Source organism: Primulina tabacum, unplaced genomic scaffold (assembly GCF_025594145.1).
Source record: "Primulina tabacum isolate GXHZ01 unplaced genomic scaffold, ASM2559414v2 Contig1250, whole genome shotgun sequence".
Lineage (NCBI taxonomy): Eukaryota > Viridiplantae > Streptophyta > Magnoliopsida > Lamiales > Gesneriaceae > Primulina > Primulina tabacum.
The window spans coordinates 1-22,098 of NW_027460176.1; the positions used below are offsets into that span (position 1 = coordinate 1).

The window sequence follows — 22,098 nt, forward strand, 5'->3', positions numbered from 1 at the left end:
GGATGTTTATTCTTATATCCCTCGAGCACATGTGGAGCGGGCGGCGATGGACAACACCGGCACTGCTCGCGCCCAATCATAACCATGAAGTTAAGCGTTCTGGCGCGATGGCAGAGCTAGGATGGGTGACCACCCAGGGAAGATCCGTGTCGCGACCGTTTACGTAAATTATGGATAAAACAGTCGAAATAGTTTTTTATGAGTTTAATCGTCTCCGGAGTAATCTGCGTCATACCCTACCGCACAGAACCGGCTCACGAAAACAAAATCGATAAATGTTCCCAGAAAAAGAAAAAAAATAAAAGAGAATAACGAATGTAAAGCTATTATTATGCCTGGGATACGATAAATGGAACCGGAATCGAATTTCGAACTTCCTAAGCGGATTTCTCGAGGAAACGAAAACTTAATTGAAGCGGTAAATCGAAAATTAGTGGGTCTTAGAGAAAATTCGGCTAAAATCTCATCAGCTTATTGCGTAGTAATGAGTCTCGTCGTTTGCCCCGTTTACAATCAAATTAGCCTACAATTTTGTCCAAATCCGGCATTGCCCGAGCTACTTTCATTTCACATGTCTTATATTGTCCCGATCGAGATTCAGATGATTTGAGCCGAAAATCGTCTGTCAACAAGTAATCAAACATAGAAAAAACACGAAAGGGGGGCAACACGAGACTTCCCGGGGTCATCCATCCTAGTACTGCTCTCGCCAAAGCACGCTTAACTTCGGAGTTCTGATGGATCCGTTGCATTAGTGCTGGTAGATCGCACACGATATTGAGTGGGATGAATTATTCTTATATCCCTCGAGTACGTGGGAGCGAGCGGGCGATTGACAACACCGGCACTGCTCTCGCCCAATCATACCATGAAGTTAAGCATTCTGGCGAGAATGGCAGAGCTAGGAGGTGACCCCTGGAAAGACCTCGTGTCGCGACCGTTTACGTAAGTTATGGATAAAAAAGTCGAAATAATTTTTTTTAATGAGTTAACCGTCTCCGGAGTAATCTGCGTCATACCCTTACGCTCATAACCGGCTCACGACAACATAAATCGATAAATGTTCCCAGAAAAAAGAAAAAAAATAAGAAGAAATAAATAACGAATGTAAAGCTATTATTATGCCTGGGATACGATAAAATGGAACCGGAATCGAATTTCGAACTTCCTAAGCGGATTTCTCGAGGAAACGAAAACTTAATAGAAGCGGTAAATCGCAAATTAGAGGGTCTTAAAGAAGGAATTCGGCTAAAATCTCGTCAGCTTATTGCGTAGTAATGAGTCTCGTCCGTTTGCCCGTTTACAATCAAATTAGCCTACAATTTTGTCCAAATCCAGCAGTGCCCGAGCTACTTTCATTTCACATGTCTTATATGGTCCCCGATCGAGATTCAGATGATTTGAGCCGAAAATCGTCTGTCAACAAGTAATCAAAAATAGAAAAAAAAACGAAAAAGGGGTGCAACACGAGGACTTTTCATAGGCACCCATCCTAGTCCTGCTCTCCGCCCAAGCACACTTAACTTCGGAGTTCTGATGGGATCCGGTGCACTAGTGCTGGTATGATCGCACCCGATATTGAGTGGGATGTTTATTCTTATATCTCTCGAGTACGTGTGGAGAGGGCGGCGATGGACAACACGCGGCACTGCTCTCGCCCAATCATAACCATGAAGTTAAGTGTTCTGGCGCGATGGCAGAGGTAGGATGGGTGACCTCCCTGGGAAGACCTCGTGTCGCGACCGTTTACGTAAATTATGGATAAAACAGTCGAAATAATTGTTTTTAATGAGTTAACAGTCTCTGGAGTAATCTGCGTCATACCCTTCCGCACAGAACCGGCTCACGACAACAAAAATCGATAAATGTTCCCAGAAAATAGAAAAAAAATAAGAAGAAAAAAATAACAATTGTAAAGCTATTATTATGCCTGGGATACGATAAAATGGAACCGGAATCGAATTTCGAACTTTCTACGCGGATTTCTCGAGGAAACGAAACTTAACAGAAGCGGTATATCGCAAATTAGAGTGTCTTAGAGAAGGAATTCGGCTAAAATCTCGTCAGCTCATTGCGTAGCAATGATTCTCGTCCGTTTGCCCGTTTATAATCAAATTAGCCTAAAATTTTGTCCAAATCCGGCAGTGCCCGAGCTACGTTCATTCCACATGTCTTATCTGGTCCCGATCGAGATTCAGATGATTTGAGCTGAAAATCGTCTGTCAACAAGTAATCAAAAATAGAAAAACACGAAAAGGGGTGCAACACGAGGACTTCCCAGGGGGTCACCCAACCTAGTACTGCTCTCGCCCAAGAACGCATAACTTCGGAATTCTGATGGGATCCGGTGCATTAGTGCTGGTATGATCGCACCCGACATTGAGTGGGATGTTTATTCTTATATCCCTCGAGTACGTGTGGAGCGGGCGGCGATGGACAACACGCGGCACTGCTCTCGCCCAATCATAACCTTGAAGTTAAGCGTTCTGGCGCAATGGCAGAGCTAGGATGGGTGACCTCCCTGGGAAGACCTCGTGTCGCGATTGTTTACGTAATTATGGATAAAACAGTCGATATAATTGTTTTTAATGAGTTAACCGTCTCCGGAGTAATCTGCGTCATACCCTTCCGCACAGAACCGGCTCACGACAACAAAAATCGATAAATGTTCGCAGAAAATAGAAAAAAAAAATAAGAAGAAGGAAATAACGAATGTAAGCTATTATTATGCCTGGGTTACGATAAAATGGAACCGGGAACGAATTTCGAACTTCCTAAGCGGATTTCTCGAGGAAACGAAAGCTTAACAGAAGCGTTAAATCGCAAATTAGAGGGTCTTAGAGAAGGAATTCTGCTAAAATCTCGTCAGCTCATTGCGTAGTAATGAGTCTCGTCCGTTTGCTCGTTTACAATCAAATTAGCCTACAATTTTGTCCAAATCCAGCAGTGCCCGAGCTACTTTCATTTCACATTTCTTATCTGGTCTCGATCGAGATTCAGATGATTTGAGCCGAAAATCGTCTGTCAACAAGTAATCAAAAATAGAAAAACACGAAAAGGGTGCAACACGAGGACTTTCCAATGGGTCACCCATCCTAGTACTGCTCTCGCCCAAGCACGCTTAACTTCGGAGTTCTGATGGGATCCGGTGCATTAGTGCTGGTATGATCGCACCCGACATTGCGTGGGATGTTTATTCTTATATCCCTCGAGTACTTGTGGAGGGGGCGGCGATGGACAAAACGCGGCACTGCTCTCGCCCAATCATAACCATGAAGTTAAGCGTTCTGGCGCGATGGCAGAGGTAGGATGGCTGACCTCCCTGGGAAGACCTCGTGTCGCGACCGTTTACGTAAATTATGGATAAAACAGTCGAAATAATTGTTTTTAATGAGTTAACCGTCTCGGAGTAATCTGCGTCATACCCTTCCGCACAGAACCGGCTCACGACAACAAAAATCGATAAATGTTCCCAGAAAATAGAAAAAAAATAAGAAGAAGGAAATAACGAATGTAAAGCTATTATTATGCCTGGGATACGATAAAATGGAACCGGAATCGAATTTCGAACTATCTAAGCGGATTTCTCGAGTAAACGGAACCATAACAGAAGCGTTAAATCGCAAATTAGAGGGACTTAGAGAAGGAATTTAGCTAAAATCTTGCCAAGACTTTGCGGAGTAATAAGTCTCGTCCGTTTGCCCGTTTACAATCAAATTAGCCTACAATTTAGTCCAAATCCGGCAGTACCCGAGCTACGCTGATTTCACATGTCTTATCTGATCCCCATCGAGATTCAGATGATTTGAGTCGAAAATCGTCTGTCAACAAGTAATCAAAAATAGAAAAACACGAAAAGGGGTGCAACACGAGGACTTCCCTGGGGGTCACCCATCCTAGTACTGCTCTCGCCCAAGCAAGCTTAACTTCGGAGTTCTGATGGGATCCGATGCATTAGTGCTGTTTTGATCGCACACGATATTGATTAGGATGTTTATTCTTATATCCCACGAGTACGTGTGGAGCGGGCGGCGATGGACAAAACGCGGCACTGCTCTCGCCCAATCAGAACCATGAAGTTAAGCGTTCTGGCGCGATGGCAGAGCTAGGATGGGTGACCACCCTGGTAAGTCCTCGTGTCGCGACCGTTTACGTAAATTATGGCTAAAACAGTCGAAATAATTGTTTTTAATGAGTTAACCGTCTCTGGAGTAATCTGCGTCATACCCTTCCGCACAGAACCGGCTCACAACAACATAAATCGATAATGTTCCCAAAAAATAGAAAAAAATTAAGAAGAAGAAAATAGCGAATCTAAAGCTATTATTATGCCTGGGATATGATAAAAAGAAACTGGAATCGAATTTCAAACTTCCTAAGTGGATTTTTTCGAGGAAACGGAAAGCTTAAGAGAAGCGGTAAATCGGAAATTAGAGGGTCTTTAAGAAGGAATTCGGCTAAAATCTTGCCAGCTCATTGCGAAACAATGAGTCTCGTTCGTTTGCCCGTTTACAATCAAATTAGCCTACAATTTTGTCCAAATCCGTCAGTGCCCGAGCTACGTTGGTTTCACATGTCTTATCTGGTCCCGATCGAGATTCAGATGATTTGAGCCGAAAATCGTCTGTCAACAAATAATCAAAAATAGAAAAACACGAAAAGAGGTGCAACACGAGGACTTCCCAGGGAGTCGCCCCTTCTAGTACTGGTCTCGCCCAAGCACGCTTAACTTCGGAGTTCTGATGGGATCCGGTGCATTAGTGCTGGTATGATCGCTGCCGACATTGAGTGGGATGTTTATTCTTATATGCCCTCGAGTACGTGTGGAGCGGGCGGCGATGGACAACACGCGGCACTGCTCTCGCCCAATCAGAACCATGAAGTTAAGCGTTCTGGCGCGATGGCAGAGCTAGGATGGGTGACCTCCTTGAGAAGTCCTCGTGTCGCGACCGTTTAAGGAAATTATGGATAAAACAGTCGAAATAATTGTTTTTAATGAGTTAACCGTCTCCGGAGTAATCTGCGTCATACCCTTCCGCACAGAACTGGCTCATGACAACAAAAATCGCTAAATATTCCCAAAAAATAGAAAAAAAATGGGAAGAAGAAAATATCGAATGTAAAGCTATTATTATGCATGAGATACGATAAAATGGAACCAGAATCGAATTTCAAACTTCCTAAGTGGATTTCTCGAGGAAACAGAAGCGGTAAATCGCAAATTACAGGGTCTTAGAAAAGGAATTCGGATAAAATCTCGCCGCCTCATTGCGCAGTAATGAGCCTCGTTCGTTTGCACGTTTACAATCAAATTAGCCTACAATTTTGTCCAAATCTGGCAGTGCCCGAGCTACGTTGATTTCACATGTCTTATCTGGTCCCGATCGTGATTCAGATGATTTGAGCCGAAAATCGTCTGTCAACATGTAACCAAAAATAGAAAAACACGAAAAGGGATGCAACACGAGGACTTCCAAGGGGGTCACCCATCCTAATACTGCTATCGCCCAAGCACGCTTAACTTCGGAGTTCGATGGGATCCGGTGCATTAGTTCTGGTATGATCGCACCCGACATTGAGTGGGATGTTTATTCTTATACCCTTCGAGTACGTGTGGAGCAGGCGGCGATGGACAACACGCGGCACTGCTCTCGCCCAATCAGAACCATGAAGTTAAGCGTTCTGGCGCGATGGCAGAGCTAGGATGAATGACCTCCCTTGGAAGTCCTCGTGTCGCGACCGTTTACGTAAATTATAGCTAAAACAGTCGAAATAATTGTTTTTAATGAGTCAACCGTCTCCGGAGTAATCTGCTTCATACACTTCCGGATAGAACCGGCTCACGACAACAAAAATCGCTAAATGTTCCTAGAAAATAGAAAAAAAAATAAGAAGAAGAAAAGAGCGAATGTAAAGCTATTATTATGCCTGGGATACGATAAAATGGAACCGGAATCGAATTTCGAACTTTCTAAACGGATTTCTCGAGAAAACCGAAGCTTAATAGAAGCGGAAAATCGCAAATTAGAGTGTCTTAGAGAAAGAATTCGGCTAAAATCTCGCCAGCTCATTGCGGAGTAATGAGTCTCGTTCGTTTGCTCGTTTACAATCAAATTAGGCTACAATTTTTCAGAATCCGGCAGTGCCCGAGCTACGTTGATTTCACATGTCTTATCTGGTCCCGATCGTGATTCAGATGATTTGAGCCGAAAATCGTCTGTCAACAAGTAATCAAAAATAGAAAAACACGAAAAGGGGTGCAACACGAGGACTTCCCAGGGGGTCACCCAACCTAGTACTGCTCTCGCCCAAGAACGCATAACTTCGGAATTCTGATGGGATCCGGTGCATTAGTGCTGGTATGATCGCACCCGACATTGAGTGGGATGTTTATTCTTATATCCCTCGAGTACGTGTGGAGCGGGCGGCGATGGACAACACGCGGCACTGCTCTCGCCCAATCATAACCTTGAAGTTAAGCGTTCTGGCGCAATGGCAGAGCTAGGATGGGTGACCTCCCTGGGAAGACCTCGTGTCGCGATTGTTTACGTAAATTATGGATAAAACAGTCGATATAATTGTTTTTAATGAGTTAACCGTCTCCGGAGTAATCTGCGTCATACCCTTCCGCACAGAACCGGCTCACGACAACAAAAATCGATAAATGTTCGCAGAAAATAGAAAAAAAAAATAAGAAGAAGGAAATAACGAATGTAAAGCTATTATTATGCCTGGGTTACGATAAAATGGAACCGGGAACGAATTTCGAACTTCCTAAGCGGATTTCTCGAGGAAACGAAAGCTTAACAGAAGCGTTAAATCGCAAATTAGAGGGTCTTAGAGAAGGAATTCTGCTAAAATCTCGTCAGCTCATTGCGTAGTAATGAGTCTCGTCCGTTTGCTCGTTTACAATCAAATTAGCCTACAATTTTGTCCAAATCCAGCAGTGCCCGAGCTACTTTCATTTCACATTTCTTATCTGGTCTCGATCGAGATTCAGATGATTTGAGCCGAAAATCGTCTGTCAACAAGTAATCAAAAATAGAAAAACACGAAAAGGGTGCAACACGAGGACTTTCCAATGGGTCACCCATCCTAGTACTGCTCTCGCCCAAGCACGCTTAACTTCGGAGTTCTGATGGGATCCGGTGCATTAGTGCTGGTATGATCGCACCCGACATTGCGTGGGATGTTTATTCTTATATCCCTCGAGTACTTGTGGAGGGGGCGGCGATGGACAAAACGCGGCACTGCTCTCGCCCAATCATAACCATGAAGTTAAGCGTTCTGGCGCGATGGCAGAGGTAGGATGGCTGACCTCCCTGGGAAGACCTCGTGTCGCGACCGTTTACGTAAATTATGGATAAAACAGTCGAAATAATTGTTTTTAATGAGTTAACCGTCTCCGGAGTAATCTGCGTCATACCCTTCCGCACAGAACCGGCTCACGACAACAAAAATCGATAAATGTTCCCAGAAAATAGAAAAAAAATAAGAAGAAGGAAATAACGAATGTAAAGCTATTATTATGCCTGGGATACGATAAAATGGAACCGGAATCGAATTTCGAACTATCTAAGCGGATTTCTTGAGTAAACGGAACCTTAACAGAAGCGTTAAATCGCAAATTAGAGGGACTTAGAGAAGGAATTTAGCTAAAATCTTGCCAAGACTTTGCGGAGTAATAAGTCTCGTCCGTTTGCCCGTTTACAATTAAATTAGCCTACAATTTAGTCCAAATCCGGCAGTACCCGAGCTACGCTGATTTCACATGTCTTATCTGATCCCCATCGAGATTCAGATGATTTGAGTCGAAAATCGTCTGTCAACAAGTAATCAAAAATAGAAAAACACGAAAAGGGGTGCAACACGAGGACTTCCCTGGGGGTCACCCATCCTAGTACTGCTCTCGCCCAAGCAAGCTTAACTTCGGAGTTCTGATGGGATCCGATGCATTAGTGCTGTTTTGATCGCACACGATATTGATTAGGATGTTTATTCTTATATCCCACGAGTACGTGTGGAGCGGGCGGCGATGGACAAAACGCGGCACTGCTCTCGCCCAATCAGAACCATGAAGTTAAGCGTTCTGGCGCGATGGCAGAGCTAGGATGGGTGACCACCCTGGTAAGTCCTCGTGTCGCGACCGTTTACGTAAATTATGGCTAAAACAGTCGAAATAATTGTTTTTAATGAGTTAACCGTCTCTGGAGTAATCTGCGTCATACCCTTCCGCACAGAACCGGCTCACAACAACATAAATCGATAAATGTTCCCAAAAAATAGAAAAAAATTAAGAAGAAGAAAATAGCGAATCTAAAGCTATTATTATGCCTGGGATATGATAAAAAGAAACTGGAATCGAATTTCAAACTTCCTAAGTGGATTTTTTCGAGGAAACGGAAGCTTAAGAGAAGCGGTAAATCGGAAATTAGAGGGTCTTTAAGAAGGAATTCGGCTAAAATCTTGCCAGCTCATTGCGAAACAATGAGTCTCGTTCGTTTGCCCGTTTACAATCAAATTAGCCTACAATTTTGTCCAAATCCGTCAGTGCCCGAGCTACGTTGGTTTCACATGTCTTATCTGGTCCCGATCGAGATTCAGATGATTTGAGCCGAAAATCGTCTGTCAACAAATAATCAAAAATAGAAAAACACGAAAAGAGGTGCAACACGAGGACTTCCTAGGGAGTCGCCCCTTCTAGTACTGGTCTCGCCCAAGCACGCTTAACTTCGGAGTTCTGATGGGATCCGGTGCATTAGTGCTGGTATGATCGCTGCCGACATTGAGTGGGATGTTTATTCTTATATGCCCTCGAGTACGTGTGGAGCGGGCGGCGATGGACAACACGCGGCACTGCTCTCGCCCAATCAGAACCATGAAGTTAAGCGTTCTGGCGCGATGGCAGAGCTAGGATGGGTGACCTCCTTGAGAAGTCCTCGTGTCGCGACCGTTTAAGGAAATTATGGATAAAACAGTCGAAATAATTGTTTTTAATGAGTTAACCGTCTCCGGAGTAATCTGCGTCATACCCTTCCGCACAGAACTGGCTCATGACAACAAAAATCGCTAAATATTCCCAAAAAATAGAAAAAAAATGGGAAGAAGAAAATATCGAATGTAAAGCTATTATTATGCATGAGATACGATAAAATGGAACCAGAATCGAATTTCAAACTTCCTAAGTGGATTTCTCGAGGAAACAGAAGCAATAAATCGCAAATTACAGGGTCTTAGAAAAGGAATTCGGATAAAATCTCGCCGCCTCATTGCGCAGTAATGAGTCTCGTTCGTTTGCACGTTTACAATCAAATTAGCCTACAATTTTGTCCAAATCTGGCAGTGCCCGAGCTACGTTGATTTCACATGTCTTATCTGGTCCCGATCGTGATTCAGATGATTTGAGCCGAAAATCGTCTGTCAACATGTAACCAAAAATAGAAAAACACGAAAAGGGATGCAACACGAGGACTTCCAAGGGGGTCACCCATCCTAATACTGCTATCGCCCAAGCACGCTTAACTTCGGAGTTCGATGGGATCCGGTGCATTAGTTCTGGTATGATCGCACCCGTCATTGAGTGGGATGTTTATTCTTATACCCTTCGAGTACGTGTGGAGCAGGCGGCGATGGACAACACGCGGCACTGCTCTCGCCCAATCAGAACCATGAAGTTAAGCGTTCTGGCGCGATGGCAGAGCTAGGATGAATGACCTCCCTTGGAAGTCCTCGTGTCGCGACCGTTTACGTAAATTATAGCTAAAACAGTCGAAATAATTGTTTTTAATGAGTCAACCGTCTCCGGAGTAATCTGCTTCATACACTTCCGGATAGAACCGGCTCACGAAAACAAAAATCGCTAAATGTTCCCAGAAAATAGAAAAAAAAATAAGAAGAAGAAAAGAGCGAATGTAAAGCTATTATTATGCCTGGGATACGATAAAATGGAACCGGAATCGAATTTCGAACTTTCTAAACGGATTTCACGAGAAAACCGAAGCTTAATAGAAGCGGAAAATCGCAAATTAGAGTGTCTTAGAAAAAGAATTCGGATAAAATCTCGCCAGCTCATTGCGGAGTAATGAGTCTCGTTCGTTTGCTCGTTTACAATCAAATTAGGCTACAATTTTTCAGAATCCGGCAGTGCCCGAGCTACGTTGATTTCACATGTCTTATCTTGTCCCGATCGTGATTCAGATGATTTGAGCCGAAAATCGTCTGTCAACAAGTAATCAAAAATAGAAAAATACGAAAAGGGGTGCAACACGAGGACTTCCAAGGGGGTCACCCGTCCTAGTACTGCTATCGCCCAAGCACGCTTAACCTCGGAGTTCCGATGGGATCCGGTGCATTAGTGCTGGTATGATCGCACCCGACATTTAGTGAGATGTTTATTCTTATATCCCTCGAGTACGTGTGGAGCGGGAGGCGATGGACAACACGCGACGCTGTTCTCGCCCAATCAGAACCATGAAGTTAAGCGTTCTGGTGCGATGCCAGAGCTTGGGTGGGTGACCTCCCTGGGAAGTCCTTGTGTCGCGACCGTTTACGTAAATTATGGATAAAACTGTCGAAATAATTTTTTTAATGAGTTAACCGTCTCCGGAGTAATATGCGTCACCCTTCCGCACAGATCCTGCTCAAGACAACAAAATCGCTAAATGTTCTCAGAAAATAGAAAAAAATTAGAAGAAGAAAATAGCGAATGTAAAGCTATTATTATGCCTGGAATACGATAAAATGGAACCGGAATCGAATTTCGGACTTCCTAAGCGGATTTCTCGAGGAAACAGAAGCTTAACAAAAGCGGAAAATCGCAAATTAGAGGGTCTTAGAGAAAGAATTCGGCTAAAATCTCGCCAGCTCATTGCTGAGTAATGAGTCTCGTTCGTTTGCCCGTTTACAATCAAATTAGCCCACAATTTTGTCAAAATCCGGCAATGCCCGAGCTACGTTGATTTCACATGTCTTATCTGGTCCCGATCGTGATTCAGATGATTTGAGCCGAAAATCATCTGTCAACAAGTAATCAAAAATAGAAAAACACGAAAAGGGGTGCAACACGAGGACTTCCAAGGGGGTCACCCATTCTAGTACTGCTCTCGCCCAAGCACGCTTAACTTCGGAGTTCTGGTGGGATCTGGTGCATTAGTGCTGGTATGATCGCACCCGACATTGAGTGGGATATTTATTCTTATATCCCTCGAGTACGTGTGGAGCAGGCGGCGATGTACAACATGCGGCACTGCTCTCGCCCAATCAGAACCATGAAGTTAAGCGTTCTGGCGCGATGGCAGGGCTAGGATGGGTGACCTCCCTGGGAAATCCTCGTGTCGCGACCGTTTACGTAAATTATAGATAAACAGTCAAAATAATTGTTTTTAATGAGTCAACCGTCTCCGGAGTAATATGCGTCATACCCTTCCGCACAGAAACTGCTCAAGACAACAAAAATCGCTAAATGTTCCAAGAAAATAGAAAAAAAAATTGAGAAGAAAAAATAGCAAATGTAAAGCTATTATTATGCCTCTAATACGATAAAATGGAACAGAAATCGTATTTAGAACTTGCTAAGCGGATTTCTCGAGGAAATGGAAGCTTAACAGAAGCGGAAAATCGCAAATTAGAGGGTCTTAGAGAAGGAATTCGGCTAAAATCTCGCCTGCTCCTTGCGGAGTAATGAGTCTCGTTCGTTTTCCCCGTTTACAATCAAATTAGGCTTCAATTTTGTCCAAATCCGGCAGTGCCCGAGCTACGTGATTTCACATGTCTTATCTGGTCCCGATCGTGATACAGATTATTTGAGCCGAAAATCATCTGTCAACAAGTAATCAAAAATAGAAAAACACGAAAAGGGGTGCAACACGAGGACTTCCAAGGCGGTCACCCATTCTAGCACGCTTAAGTTCGGAGTTCTGATGGGATCCGGTGCATTAGTGCTGGTATGATCGCACCCGACATTGTGTGGGATGTTTATTCTTATATCCCTCGAGTACGTGTGGAGCGGGCGGCGATGGACAACACGCGGCACTGCTCTCGCCCAATCATAACCATGAAGTTATGCGTTCTGGCGCGATGGCAGAGCTAGGATGGGTGACCTCCCTGGGAAACCCTCGTGTCGCGACCGTTTACTTAAATTATAGCTAAAATAGTCGAAATAATTGTTTTTAAATAGTCAACCTTCTCCGGAGTAATCTGCGTCATACCCTTCCGCACAGAACCGGCTCACAACAACAAAAATCGCTAAATGTTCACATAAAATAGAAAAAAAATAAGAAGAAGAAAATAGCGAATGTAAAGCTATTATTATGCCTGAGATATGATAAAATGAAACCAAAATCGAATTTCGGACTTTCTAAACGGATTTATCGAGGAAACGGGAGCTTAACAGAAGCGGAAATTCGCAATTAGAGGGTCTTAGAGAAGGAATTCGGCAAAAATCTCTCCAGCTCATTGCGGAGTAATGAGTCTCGTTCGTTTGCCCGTTTACAATCAAATTAGGCTACAATTTTGTCCAAAATCCGGCAGTGCCCGAGCTACGTTGATTTCACATGTCTTATCTGGTCCCGATCGTGATTCAGATGATTTGAGCCCAAAATCGTCTTTCAACAAGTAATCAAAAATAGAAAAAAAAAATGGGTGCATCACGAGGACTTCCCAGGGGGTCACCCATCGAGGGGCGATGGACAACACGCGGCACTGCTCTCGCCCAATCAGAACCATGAAGTTAAGCGTCCTGGCGCGATGGCAGAGCTAGGATGGGTGACCTCCCTGGAAAGTCCTCATGTCGTGACCGTTTACATAAATTATCGCTAAAACTGTTGAAATAATTGTTTTTAATGAGTTAACCATCTCCGGAGTAATCTGCGTCATAACCTTCCGCACAAAACCGGCTCACGACAACAAAAATCGCTAAATGTTCCCAGAAAATAGAAAAAAATTAAGAAGAAAAAAAGTCGCGAATGTAAAGCTATTATTATGCCTGGGATACGATAAAATGGAACCGGAATCGAATTTCGGAATTCCTAAAAAGATTTCTCGAGGAAACGGAAGCTTAACCGAAGCGGAAAATCGCAAATTAGAGGGTCTTAGAGAAGGAATTCAGCTAAAATCTCTCCAACTCATTGCGGAGTAATGAGACTCGTTCGTTTGCCCGTTTACAATCGAATTAGCCTACAATTTTGGTCCCAATCCGGCAGTGCCCGAGCTACGTTGATTTCACATGTCTTATCTGGTCCTGATCCAGATTCAGATGATTTGAGCCGAAAATCGTCTGTCAACAAGTAATCAAAAATAGAAAAACACGAAAAGGGGTGCAACACGAGGACTGCCTAGTGGGTCACCCATCCAAGTACTGGTCTCACCCAAGCAAGCTTAACTTCAGAGTTCTGATGGGATCCGGGTGCATTAGTGCTGGTATGATCGCACCCGACATTGAGTGGGATGTTTATTCTTATATCCCTCGAGTATGTGTGGCGCGGGCGGCAATGGACAACACGCGGCACTGCTCTCGCCCAATCAGAACCATGAAGTTAAGCGTTCTGGCGAGATGCCAGAGCTAGGATGGGTGACCTCCCTGGAAAGTTCTCGTGTCGCGAACGTTTACGTAAATTATTGCTAAAACAGTAAAAATAATTGTTTTAATGAGTAAACCATTTCCGGAGTAATCTGCGTCATACCCTTCCGCACAGAACCGGCTCACGACAACAAAAATCGCTAAATGTTCCCAGAAAATTGAAAAAAAAAATAAGAAGAAGAAAATAGCGAATGTAAAGCTATTATTATGCCTCGGATACGATAAAATGGAATCAAAATCGAATTTCGGACTTCCTAAACGGATTTCTCGAGGAAACGGAAGCTTAACAGAAGAGGAAAATCGCAAATTAGAGGTTCTTAAAGAAGGAATTCGGCTAAAATCTCGCCAGCTCATTGCGGAGTAATGAGTCTCGTTCGTTTGCCCGTTTACAATCAAATTAGCATAAAATTTTGTTCAAATCCGGCAGAGCCCGAGCTACATTGATTTCACATGTCTTATCTGGTGTCGATCGAGATTCAGATGATTTGAGCCGAAAATCATCTGTCAACAAGTAATCAAAAATAGAAAAACAAGAAAAGGGGTGCAACACAAGGACTTCCCAGGGAGTCGGGTCACCCATCCTAGTACTGCTCTCGCCCAAGCACGTTTAACTCCGGAGTTCTGATGGGATCCGGTGCATTAGTGCTGGTATGATCGCACCCGACATTGATTGGGATGTTTATTATTATATACCTCGAGTACGTGTGGAGCGGGCGGCGATGGACAACAAGCGGCACTACTCTCGCCCAATCAGAACCATGAAGTTAAGCGTTCTGGCGAGATGGCAGAGGTAGGATGGGTGACCTCCCTGGAAAAGTTCTCGTGTCGCGAACGTTTACGTAAATTATAGCTAAAACAGTAAAAATAATTGTTTTTAATGAGTAAACCATTTCCGGAGTAATCTGCGTCATACCCTTCCGCACAGAACCGGCTCACGACAACAAAAATCGCTAAATGTTCCCAGAAAATTGAAAAAAAAAAATAAGAAGAAGAAATAGCGAATGTAAAGCTATTATTATGCCTCGGATACGATAAAATGGAATCAAAATCGAATTTCGGACTTCCTAAACGGATGTCTCGAGGAAACGGAAGCTTAACAGAAGAGGAAAATCGCAAATTAGAGGTTCTTAAAGAAGGAATTCGGCTAAATCTCGCCAGCTCATTGCGGAGTAATGAGTCTCGTTCGTTTGCCCATTTACAATCAAATTAGGCTACAATTTTGTCCAAATCCGGCAGAGCCCGAGCTACGTTGATTTCACATGTCTTATCTGGTGCCGATCAAGATTCAGATGATTTGAGCCGAAAATCGTCTGTCAACAAGAGTAATCAAAATAGCAAAACAAGAAAAGGGTACAACACGAGGACTTTCCAGTGGGTCACCCATCCTAGTACTGCTCTCGCCCAAGCACGCTTAACTTCGGAGTTCTGATGGGATCCGGTGCATTAGTGCTGGTATGATCGCACCCGACATTGCGTGGGATGTTTATTCTTATATACCTCGAGTACGTGTGGAGTGGGCGGCGATGGACAACACGCGGCACTGCTCTCGCCCTATCATAACCATGAAGTTAAGCGTTCTGGCGCGATGCCATAGCTAGGATGGGTGACCTCCCTGAAATGTCCTCGTGTCGTGATCTTTTACATAAATTATCGCTAAAACTGTTGAAATAATTGTTTGTTAATGAGTTAACCATCTCCGGAGTAATCTGCGTCATACCCTTCCGCACAAAACCGGCTCACGACAACAAAAATCGCTAAATGTTCCCAGAAAATTGAAAAAAAAAATAAGATGAAGAAAATAGCGAATGTAAGCTATTATTATGCCTGGAATACGATAAAATGGAACAGAAATCGAATTTAGAACTTGCTAAACGGATTTCTCGAGGAAACGGAAGCTTAACAGAAGCGGAAAATCGCAAATTAGAGGGTCTTAAAGAAGGAATTCGGCTAAAATCTCGCCAGCTCATTGCGGAGTAATGAGTCTCGTTCGTTTGCCCGTTACAATCAAATTAGCATAAAATTTTGTTCAAATCCGGCAGAGCCCGAGCTACATTGATTTCACATGTCTTATCTGGTGTCGATCGAGATTCAGATGATTTGAGCCGAAAATCATCTGTCAACAAATAATCAAAAATAGAAAAACAAGAAAAGGGGTGCAACACAAGGACTTCCCAGGGAGTCGGGTCACCCATCCTAGTACTGCTCTCGCCCAAGCACGTTTAACTCCGGAGTTCTGATGGGATCCGGTGCATTAGTGCTGGTATGATCGCACCCGACATTGATTGGGATGTTTATTATTATATACCTCGAGTACGTGTGGAGCGGGCGGCGATGGACAACAAGCGGCACTACTCCGCCCAATCAGAACCATGAAGTTAAGCGTTCTGGCGAGATGCCAGAGCTAGGATGGGTGACCTCCCTGGAAAGTTCTCGTGTCGCGAACGTTTACGTAAATTATAGCTAAAACAGTAAAAATAATTGTTTTTAATGAGGTAAACCATTTCCGGAGTAATCTGCGTCATACCCTTCCGCACAGAACCGGCTCACGACAACAAAAATCGCTAAATGTTCCCAGAAAATTGAAAAAAAAAATAAGAAGAAGAAAATAGCGAATGTAAAGCTATTATTATGCCTCGGATACGATAAAATGGAATCAAAATCGAATTTCGGACTTCCTAAACGGATTTCTCGAGGAAACGGAAGCTTAACAGAAGAGGAAAATCGCAATTAGAGGTTCTTAAAGAAGGAATTCGGCTAAAATCTCGCCAGCTCATTGCGGAGTAATGAGTCTCGTTCGTTTGCCCATTTACAATCAAATTAGGCTACAATTTTGTCCAAATCCGGCAGAGCCCGAGCTACGTTGATTTCACATGTCTTATCTGGTGCCGATCAAGATTCAGATGATTGAGCCGAAAATCGTCTGTCAACAAGAGTAATCAAAATAGCAAAACAAGAAAAGGGTACAACACGAGGACTTTCCAGTGGGTCACCCATCCTAGTACTGCTCTCGCCCAAGCACGCTTAACTTCGGAGTTCTGATGGGATCCGGTGCATTAGTGCTGGTATGATCGCACCCGACATTGCGTGGGATGTTTATTCTTATATACCTCGAGTACGTGTGGAGTGGGCGGCGATGGACAACACGCGGCACTGCTCTCGCCCTATCATAACCATGAAGTTAAGCGTTCTGGCGCGATGCCATAGCTAGGATGGGTGACCTCCCTGAAATGTCCTCGTGTCGTGATCTTTTACATAAATTATCGCTAAAACTGTTGAAATAATTGTTTTTAATGAGTTAACCATCTCCGGAGTAATCTGCGTCATACCCTTCCGCACAAAACCCGCTCACGACAACAAAAATCGCTAAATGTTCCCAGAAAATTGAAAAAAAAAATAAGATGAAGAAAATAGCGAATGTAAGCTATTATTATGCCTGGAATACGATAAAATGGAACAGAAATCGAATTTAGAACTTGCTAAACGGATTTCTCGAGGAAACGGAAGCTTAACAGAAGCGGAAAATCGCAAATTAAAGGGTCTTAAAGAAGGAATTCGGCTAAAATCTCGCCAGCTCATTGCGGAGTAATGAGTCTCGTTCGTTTGCCCGTTTACAATCAAATTAGCATAAAATTTTGTTCAAATCCGGCAGAGCCCGAGCTACATTGATTTCACATGTCTTATCTGGTGTCGATCGAGATTCAGATGATTTGAGCCGAAAATCATCTGTCAACAAGTAATCAAAAATAGAAAAAACAAGAAAAGGGGTGCAACACAAGGACTTCCCAGGGAGTCGGGTCACCCATCCTAGTACTGCTCTCGCCCAAGCACGTTTAACTCCGGAGTTCTGATGGGATCCGGTGCATTAGTGCTGGTATGATCGCACCCGACATTGATTGGGATGTTTATTATTATATACCTCGAGTACGTGTGGAGCGGGCGGCGATGGACAACAAGCGGCACTACTCTCGCCCAATCAGAACCATGAAGTTAAGCGTTCTGGCGAGATGCCAGAGCTAGGATGGGTGACCTCCCTGGAAAGTTCTCGTGTCGCGAACGTTTACGTAAATTATAGCTAAAACAGTAAAAATAATTGTTTTTAATGAGTAAACCATTTCCGGAGTAATCTGCGTCATACCCTTCCGCACAGAACCGGCTCACGACAACAAAAATCGCTAAATGTTCCCAGAAAATTGAAAAAAAAAATAAGAAGAAGAAAATAGCGAATGTAAAGCTATTATTATGCCTCGGATACGATAAAATGGAATCAAAATCGAATTTCGGACTTCCTAAACGGATTTCTCGAGGAAACGGAAGCTTAACAGAAGAGGAAAATCGCAAATTAGAGGTTCTTAAAGAAGGAATTCGGCTAAAATCTCGCCCAGCTCATTGCGGAGTAATGAGTCTCGTTCGTTTGCCCATTTACAATCAAATTAGGCTACAATTTGTCCAAATCCGGCAGAGCCCGAGCTACGTTGATTTCACATGTCTTATCTGGTGCCGATCAAGATTCAGATGATTTGAGCCGAAAATCGTCTGTCAACAAGAGTAATCAAAAATAGCAAAACAGAAAAGGGTACAACACGAGGACTTTCCAGTGGGTCACCCATCCTAGTACTGCTCTCGCCCAAGCACGCTTAACTTCGGAGTTCTGATGGGATCCGGTGCATTAGTGCTGGTATGATCGCACCCGACATTGCGTGGGATGTTTATTCTTATATACCTCGAGTACGTGTGGAGTGGGCGGCGATGGACAACACGCGGCACTGCTCTCGCCCTATCATAACCATGAAGTTAAGCGTTCTGGCGCGATGCCATAGCTAGGATGGGTGACCTCCCTGAAATGTCCTCGTGTCGTGATCTTTTACATAAATTATCGCTAAAACTGTTGAAATAATTGTTTTTAATGAGTTAACCATCTCCGGAGTAATCTGCGTCATACCCTTCCGCACAAAACCGGCTCACGACAACAAAAATCGCTAAATGTTCCCAGAAAATTGAAAAAAAAATAAGATGAAGAAAATAGCGAATGTAAGCTATTATTATGCCTGGAATACGATAAAATGGAACAGAAATCGAATTTAGAACTTGCTAAACGGATTTCTCGAGGAAACGGAAGCTTAACAGAAGCGGAAAATCGCAAATTAGAGGGTCTTAAAGAAGGAATTCGGCTAAAATCTCGCCAGCTCATTGCGGAGTAATGAGTCTCGTTCGTTTGCCCGTTTACAATCAAATTAGGCTACAATTTTGTCCAAATCCGGCAGTGCCCGAGCTACGTTGATTTCACATGTTTTATCTGGTCCCGATCGAAATTCAGATGATTTGAGCCGAAAATCGTCTGTCAACAAGTAATCAAAAATAGAAAAACACAAAAAGGGATGCATCACAAGGACATTCCAGGGGGTCACCCATCCTAGTACTGCTCTGGCCCAAGCCACTTAACTTCGGAGTTCTGATGGTATCCGGTGCATTAGTGCTGGTATGATCGCATCCGACATTGAGTGGAGATGTTTATTCTTATATCCCTCAAGTGCGTGTGGCGCGGGCGGCGATGGACAACAAATAAATCCTTATATTATTTCGAAAATTCTGATTCAGCCCTTAAACGTTCGTAAATTGCCCTTAGGTCCCAAATCTTTCGAAATATTGCATTTTGGTCCCTTAAATTTCGATACTTGCATGTTTATTTTATATGCCGGAACGTAAATTTTATCCGTGTGGGTTTTTCAATAAAAAAATACGAACTTTTTGGCAATCCGGCTATTTAATTCCCAAACTATTTTACCAAAACATTACTAATATTTTAATTAATTATAATATAGACTATTGGCTTAATTAGGGGCTTATTAGGCCTAAAGCCTTGTTAGTGTTTAATTAAGTATATAATATGTAACCTTTCCCATAACCCTACGATTCTTTAAAAGGACACGGCCACTCTTCTGAAAGTACCTAGATTACACGGCACACACATGCTTAAAAATCGAGGCAAACTTTCGAGCATTGCCAAGGGAAAGTCTTAGCCAAGGTTCTTGCTCCGTTCTTCGTCATCATCAACGGTGTTTTCGTGCTAAATTACGCATAGGCACACCTATTCTCCCTTCAAACTATCATCACATCATATTATATTTTTATGCATGAAAATTTTGGGAAACAAGTGACACTTTGAATTATTTTCGTTTTTATGCAATCCATGAAATTCCAAGCATGATTTTGATTCAAACTTTGTCGTTTACAATGTATATACGGGCGGCCATGATATAGGTTATGTTAAGGCATGATTTTACGCGGGATTTAGAGTCCTAGATAATCACCTAACACCACACATGCAATAGAACACAAGCTGTTGCAGCAACTTGCTGTCATGGAGCAAAAGGGTTAGGTTTTATTGTTGCAGGGGCTAGGGCTTGCTTGGCTGGTTCCAGGGGTTAGCCAAGGTCGTGGGTGAGTTAGGGATAGAGTCCTAGCCATGCTAGGACTCCGCTCAAGGCTGGGAAGGAGTCCTAGCAGGCTATTGACTCCCACCGGAGAATCAAGGGGAATTGCGTGCAGGTTTCTGGGCTTGTTGCAGGCTGGTGGGCATGGTCCAGGGGGCTTGGGCTGGGTCAGGTCGAGTCCTTAGGGTCCTTAGCGGGTGCACAACAGGTTGGTTCAGTGGCTGGGTTCGTTGGTAGATGCAGGGAAGCTTGATCAAGAGTCCTTGTCCAACAAGGATTTCTCGGCCATCTTATGGTAGAGGAGTATGGAGCTTGTTTTTGGTTTGGGCTGGTTTTCCATGGGATCTTTGGGCCCAGTACGGTACTTTAGGATGTTTGGTCAAGTTTTGGATCAACATGGTTCGGGGGTAACTCGTGAAAATCAAGAGATGGCTCGGGGTCGAAGATTTTGGTTCATTAGGGTTTTTAAAACTTGGGAAAATTGAAAAATGGTTCACGGGGGTTTGAGTCATGGTTCATAAGAGCTAAAATAATATAAAAGACTAAATTCTCAACTGGTACCAACACATTAGGAATCTAGGTACATAAGCCTGGAGGTCCTGGTTCAAGTGTTGGGAATGCGAAAGAACAAATTACCAGGGATGAGATATTCTATGAGTGACGGTGCATTGGCATGGGCCGAGGCCCATGCTGGACAATCCTAACACCATGAACTGTAGTGGTGTGTGGGTATGGGCCGAGGCCTTTGGTTGGTTCAGCCTAATGGCCCATGTCATTACAAAAAAAAGCGCTTTTTTTGTAACGATCATGGGCCATTAGGCTGAACCAACAAAGGCATCGGCCCATGCTTGACCATGCCTAACGACCCATGACAAGTAGTGGTGCGTGGGTATGGGTCGAGGGCTTGTTGGTTCAGCCTAATGGCCCATGATCATTATAGCAATGCTCTCGCCCAATCAAAACCATGAAGTTAAGCGTTCTGGCGCGATGGTAGAGCTAGGATGGGTGACCTCCCTGGGAAGTCCTCGTGTCGCGACCGTTTACGTAAATTATGGAAAACAATCGAACTAATTGTTTTTAATGAGTTAACCGTCTCCGGAGTAATCTGCGTCATACCCTTCCGCACAGAACCGGCTCACGACAACAAAAATCGCTAAATGTTCCCAGAAAATAGCAAAAAAAAAATAGCGAATTTAAAGTTATTATTATGCCTGGGATAAGATAAAATGGAACCGGAATTGAATTTCGGACTTCCTAAGCGGATTAATCGAGGAAACAGAAGCTTAACAGAAGCGGAAAATCGCATATTAGAGGGTCTTAGAGAAGGAATTCGGCTAAAATCTTGCCAACTCATTGCGGAGTAATGAGTCTCGTTCGTTTGCCCGTTTACAATCTAATTAGGCTACAATTTTGTCCGAATCTGGCAGAGCCCGAGCTACGTTGATTTTACATGTCTTATCTGGTCCCGATCGTGATTCAGATGATTTGAGCCGAAAATCGTCTGTGAACAAGTAATCAAAAATAGAAAAACACGAAAAGGGTTCCAACACGAGGACTTCCCAGGTGGTCACCCATCCTAGTACTACTAGCCCAAGCACGCTTAACTTCGGAGTTCTGACTGGATCCAGTGCATTAGTACTGGTATGATCGCAACCGACATTGAGTGGGGTGTTTATTCCTATATCCCTCGAGTACGTGTGGCGCGAGCGGCAATGGACAACACGCGGCACTGCTCTCGCCCAATCAGAACCATGAAGTTAAGCGTTCTGGCGAGATGGCAGAGCTAGGATGAGTGACCACCCTGGGAAGTCCTCGTGTCGCGACCGTTTACATAAATTATAGCTAAAACAGTCGAAATAATTGTTTTTAATTAGTTAACCGTCTCCGGAGTAATCTCCGTCATTCCATTCCGCACAGAACCGGCTCACGACAACAAAAATCTCTAAATGTTCCCAGAAAATAGAAAAAAAAATAAGAAGAAGAAAATAGCGAATGTAAAGCTATTATTATGCCTGGGATACGATAAAATGGAACCGGAATCGAATTTAGGACTTCCTAAGCGGATTTTCTCGAGGAAACAGAAGCTTAACA

At 43.6% G+C, this 22,098-nt stretch overlaps 20 non-coding genes and 3 pseudogenes across 20 annotated transcripts; all 23 read right to left on the reverse strand.

Moving 5' to 3' along the window:
* Positions 1 to 659: 659 nt before the first annotated feature.
* LOC142536233 (5S ribosomal RNA) lies at positions 660 to 773 on the reverse strand (annotated as a pseudogene).
* A 683-nt stretch (positions 774 to 1,456) lies between these two features.
* LOC142536232 (5S ribosomal RNA) lies at positions 1,457 to 1,574 on the reverse strand (annotated as a pseudogene).
* A 682-nt stretch (positions 1,575 to 2,256) lies between these two features.
* Positions 2,257 to 2,375, reverse strand: LOC142536215 (5S ribosomal RNA). Its single transcript, XR_012818087.1, has one exon. It is a non-coding gene; the product is annotated as a 5S ribosomal RNA (ribosomal RNA).
* Positions 2,376 to 3,057: 682 nt separating this feature from the next.
* Positions 3,058 to 3,176, reverse strand: LOC142536213 (5S ribosomal RNA). Its single transcript, XR_012818085.1, has one exon. It is a non-coding gene; the product is annotated as a 5S ribosomal RNA (ribosomal RNA).
* A 682-nt stretch (positions 3,177 to 3,858) lies between these two features.
* Positions 3,859 to 3,977, reverse strand: LOC142536223 (5S ribosomal RNA). Its single transcript, XR_012818094.1, has one exon. It is a non-coding gene; the product is annotated as a 5S ribosomal RNA (ribosomal RNA).
* Positions 3,978 to 4,661: 684 nt separating this feature from the next.
* LOC142536222 (5S ribosomal RNA) lies at positions 4,662 to 4,780 on the reverse strand. The gene has a single exon (XR_012818093.1). It is a non-coding gene; the product is annotated as a 5S ribosomal RNA (ribosomal RNA).
* Positions 4,781 to 5,453: 673 nt separating this feature from the next.
* On the reverse strand, positions 5,454 to 5,571 carry LOC142536227 (5S ribosomal RNA). Its single transcript, XR_012818098.1, has one exon. It is a non-coding gene; the product is annotated as a 5S ribosomal RNA (ribosomal RNA).
* A 683-nt stretch (positions 5,572 to 6,254) lies between these two features.
* Positions 6,255 to 6,373, reverse strand: LOC142536216 (5S ribosomal RNA). Its single transcript, XR_012818088.1, has one exon. It is a non-coding gene; the product is annotated as a 5S ribosomal RNA (ribosomal RNA).
* A 684-nt stretch (positions 6,374 to 7,057) lies between these two features.
* LOC142536225 (5S ribosomal RNA) lies at positions 7,058 to 7,176 on the reverse strand. Its single transcript, XR_012818096.1, has one exon. It is a non-coding gene; the product is annotated as a 5S ribosomal RNA (ribosomal RNA).
* A 683-nt stretch (positions 7,177 to 7,859) lies between these two features.
* Positions 7,860 to 7,978, reverse strand: LOC142536224 (5S ribosomal RNA). Its single transcript, XR_012818095.1, has one exon. It is a non-coding gene; the product is annotated as a 5S ribosomal RNA (ribosomal RNA).
* A 684-nt stretch (positions 7,979 to 8,662) lies between these two features.
* Positions 8,663 to 8,781, reverse strand: LOC142536226 (5S ribosomal RNA). The gene has a single exon (XR_012818097.1). It is a non-coding gene; the product is annotated as a 5S ribosomal RNA (ribosomal RNA).
* A 673-nt stretch (positions 8,782 to 9,454) lies between these two features.
* LOC142536228 (5S ribosomal RNA) lies at positions 9,455 to 9,572 on the reverse strand. Its single transcript, XR_012818099.1, has one exon. It is a non-coding gene; the product is annotated as a 5S ribosomal RNA (ribosomal RNA).
* A 683-nt stretch (positions 9,573 to 10,255) lies between these two features.
* On the reverse strand, positions 10,256 to 10,374 carry LOC142536217 (5S ribosomal RNA). Its single transcript, XR_012818089.1, has one exon. It is a non-coding gene; the product is annotated as a 5S ribosomal RNA (ribosomal RNA).
* A 678-nt stretch (positions 10,375 to 11,052) lies between these two features.
* Positions 11,053 to 11,171, reverse strand: LOC142536214 (5S ribosomal RNA). Its single transcript, XR_012818086.1, has one exon. It is a non-coding gene; the product is annotated as a 5S ribosomal RNA (ribosomal RNA).
* A 2,139-nt stretch (positions 11,172 to 13,310) lies between these two features.
* LOC142536230 (5S ribosomal RNA) lies at positions 13,311 to 13,430 on the reverse strand. Its single transcript, XR_012818101.1, has one exon. It is a non-coding gene; the product is annotated as a 5S ribosomal RNA (ribosomal RNA).
* A 684-nt stretch (positions 13,431 to 14,114) lies between these two features.
* Positions 14,115 to 14,238, reverse strand: LOC142536219 (5S ribosomal RNA). The gene has a single exon (XR_012818090.1). It is a non-coding gene; the product is annotated as a 5S ribosomal RNA (ribosomal RNA).
* Positions 14,239 to 14,923: 685 nt separating this feature from the next.
* LOC142536234 (5S ribosomal RNA) lies at positions 14,924 to 15,042 on the reverse strand. The gene has a single exon (XR_012818102.1). It is a non-coding gene; the product is annotated as a 5S ribosomal RNA (ribosomal RNA).
* A 684-nt stretch (positions 15,043 to 15,726) lies between these two features.
* LOC142536220 (5S ribosomal RNA) lies at positions 15,727 to 15,850 on the reverse strand. Its single transcript, XR_012818091.1, has one exon. It is a non-coding gene; the product is annotated as a 5S ribosomal RNA (ribosomal RNA).
* A 683-nt stretch (positions 15,851 to 16,533) lies between these two features.
* On the reverse strand, positions 16,534 to 16,652 carry LOC142536235 (5S ribosomal RNA). Its single transcript, XR_012818103.1, has one exon. It is a non-coding gene; the product is annotated as a 5S ribosomal RNA (ribosomal RNA).
* A 685-nt stretch (positions 16,653 to 17,337) lies between these two features.
* On the reverse strand, positions 17,338 to 17,461 carry LOC142536221 (5S ribosomal RNA). The gene has a single exon (XR_012818092.1). It is a non-coding gene; the product is annotated as a 5S ribosomal RNA (ribosomal RNA).
* Positions 17,462 to 18,146: 685 nt separating this feature from the next.
* Positions 18,147 to 18,265, reverse strand: LOC142536236 (5S ribosomal RNA). The gene has a single exon (XR_012818104.1). It is a non-coding gene; the product is annotated as a 5S ribosomal RNA (ribosomal RNA).
* Positions 18,266 to 18,948: 683 nt separating this feature from the next.
* Positions 18,949 to 19,066, reverse strand: LOC142536231 (5S ribosomal RNA; annotated as a pseudogene).
* A 2,479-nt stretch (positions 19,067 to 21,545) lies between these two features.
* On the reverse strand, positions 21,546 to 21,662 carry LOC142536229 (5S ribosomal RNA). Its single transcript, XR_012818100.1, has one exon. It is a non-coding gene; the product is annotated as a 5S ribosomal RNA (ribosomal RNA).
* Between the last annotated feature and the right edge of the window lie 436 nt (positions 21,663 to 22,098).